This window comes from Parasteatoda tepidariorum, chromosome 9, assembly GCF_982258835.1.
Source record: "Parasteatoda tepidariorum strain Cologne lab strain chromosome 9, Ptep-v5.0, whole genome shotgun sequence".
In the NCBI taxonomy this organism is placed as follows: domain Eukaryota; kingdom Metazoa; phylum Arthropoda; class Arachnida; order Araneae; family Theridiidae; genus Parasteatoda; species Parasteatoda tepidariorum.
This window is the reverse complement of record NC_141763.1, coordinates 8,493,564-8,495,969: the sequence shown is the minus strand read 5'-3', so window position 1 is coordinate 8,495,969 and position 2,406 is coordinate 8,493,564. Positions and strand designations below refer to the sequence as shown.

At 30.0% G+C, this 2,406-nt stretch overlaps 1 long non-coding RNA gene across 1 annotated transcript; it reads right to left on the bottom strand.

Annotated features, from left to right (window-relative positions):
• Window positions 1-256: 256 nt before the first annotated feature.
• On the bottom strand, window positions 257-1,700 carry LOC147803302 (uncharacterized). The gene is made up of 2 exons (XR_015429021.1): window positions 1,172-1,700; window positions 257-380 (listed from the first exon to the last, which is right to left on the bottom strand). It is a non-coding gene; the product is annotated as an uncharacterized LOC147803302 (long non-coding RNA).
• Between the last annotated feature and the right edge of the window lie 706 nt (window positions 1,701-2,406).

Sequence of the window (2,406 nt, the reverse complement as noted above, 5' to 3'; positions counted from 1 at the left end):
GCAATTAAATAGTTCATAAAATTTATTAATCTTGAATTAACATGTAGAGTTGAATAATGTTAAGTATGCTGACTCATAAACCTTAAAAGAACATTTCAAATGTTTCTGTAATTTTAATAATTTCAATTAAACTATCGTGAAAAGAGGATACATTTGTTTCAGAAAAATGTGGGAACTCATTTATATAGAACAGATGTTAAAGGCGCTAATTTTTTGTAAAAGCGAAATAACAGCAAATTTAAATAATTTAGCCAGCTTACAAATAAAAACTTTTATTAACAAAAAAAAATTAATTTTTCGTTCAAGAAATCAAAATTCTTGACAATTACTCTGCTTCTTCTGCAAGTTTGCTGTGCTTACGTTATTTGGAGCATTGGAACCTATAAATAAAAAATTTGAATTAGCGAGAGTCATATTTACATTGATAATGACAAATTTTAAAAGATTAGAATAATATTTTAAAGCTTATTTCGTTGCATAAATCACCTTTTATTATTATTTCTATTCAATTTTGAATAAATAAATGGTTTCTGTAGTAACAGCAGATGAATAAGAATAATAATAATGACCTGCAAAACTCTCCTCCCAGTATATTTCAATTCTTTATTTTGACTGTTTAAACATATCACTTAAAAAAGCTAATTTTTCTATAAGATGCATATAAAAACTGCTGTAGAAATAACACGCTTATTGAAATTCTTAATTTTCCAATAATTCAACCGACCATTTTTAATTATGGATTGTTATGATGATATTTAAATTTTTTTCTCAGCAAATTTTGAATAAATTCAATTACACTGGCCTGCTTGTTTAAATTTTTAGTCCAATTTCGCAAAAGAAATTGTACTAAAACCAATTCTCAATGCTGCTGATTCCGAAAATAATTGTCTATCACGTAAGGTTTTTAAAAACAAAAGGTCATTTTCAACCTTTTATTTAATGTGATCAAGAATCAATCATCTTTTAATAAAAGAATGTAGAACATCAATGTTTTGTGTTTTTCATGCCCCATCGAAATAAAAGCAACATTAAGTTTATATGTTTACTTGCCTGAGAGAATAATTTAAGATAATGCTATAAAATAATGTTTTCAAAAATCAAAGATCTTGCAAACTTTATCAGTAATTTTTTAGGTGAAAAGATTTCATTGAATCAAAGGAGAATAATTTACTTGTCTTTTTTCTTTTTGGTGTATATTTAGAGTTACTCCCAGGGGAAGGCTCTCCAGTTACTAGTCTCCACTTCCTCCTAGCTGCAGAGCACGTATTATTGACAGCCTTATTCAAACCTTGAAATTCTGGATGCCATTTACGGAGCAGCTCTGTAAAAGTTGCATGTTCAAGTTGAGTAAAATCAAGTTATATAAAAGTTGCATAGCAAGTTTCATTCGGAAATTTTCAGATGAGATTTTTTTTTAAGAAATTGAAGGAAATTGAAATATATATTTATATAACTTTGATAAGTTACTAATGTTGACAACAAAAATCCAGAGTCAATAATACTTTTAAACTTTTTTAACTACAATATAGGCAGATTAAGTATAGGTTCACCAAAATGATTTTAATATTTAATTGAAATAATAAAATTATTTTTTTGGAATAGCTGTCTCAGTAAATTTGTTTTATACAATATTCTTTGTGGATTAAAGATAAAAACTATTTTATTAGAGCACACTATTTATACGAAAAGTTTTCTTGTTCTTTTAGTCTCTTTACGAGTCTTATTAAAAATAAATTGAAAATCATTCCAAAATATTAAACTGCATCATGTTGATCTAGAATAATATTCAAGATTTTGCCTTAGCGGACTAAAAACTAAAATAAAACTAAACACAGTGGCGCGACAGCCCATAGAGGGTCAAGGTCTACTGTGCCCATTTCAGTTTTCTTGACCTTGGGCTCTGGGATGCAGGAGCAGATGTTCCGGTCAGGTGGTCAGCCGAACGCGGAACCCCCAGTGTTTAGTTCCCAAGCATGCTTGGTACTCATTTATCGACCGACTGAAGGGATGAAAGGCTGAGTCAACCTTGCCCGGCCCAAGGATCGAACCCAGGACCTGTGGCACGGAAGAGCGGGGCGTTGCCTTAGTGGACTAAACGGACAAAAAGTTTGAATTTTGCATGAGAATTTTTTAAGTGGATGCCAGTTTTCCTTCACCTATAGTTGCCTTTTTGCTAACTAACTTCAGATATTATTTAATAGGTGATACACATACAAATACTTTTAAGATACTCAACTAAACCAAGCTTATGTATAAAAGGGCAAGTAAACTTAAACTAGGCTGCATTAATTTCTTCGTAAAAATTTTAGTAACTTGTACTTGTCAGAATTCAATATGCTGTTGCTGGAATTATTATGGTGTTATTGAAGAAATGATTTCTGGTGAAAAGATGCGTTCTCTTAATCT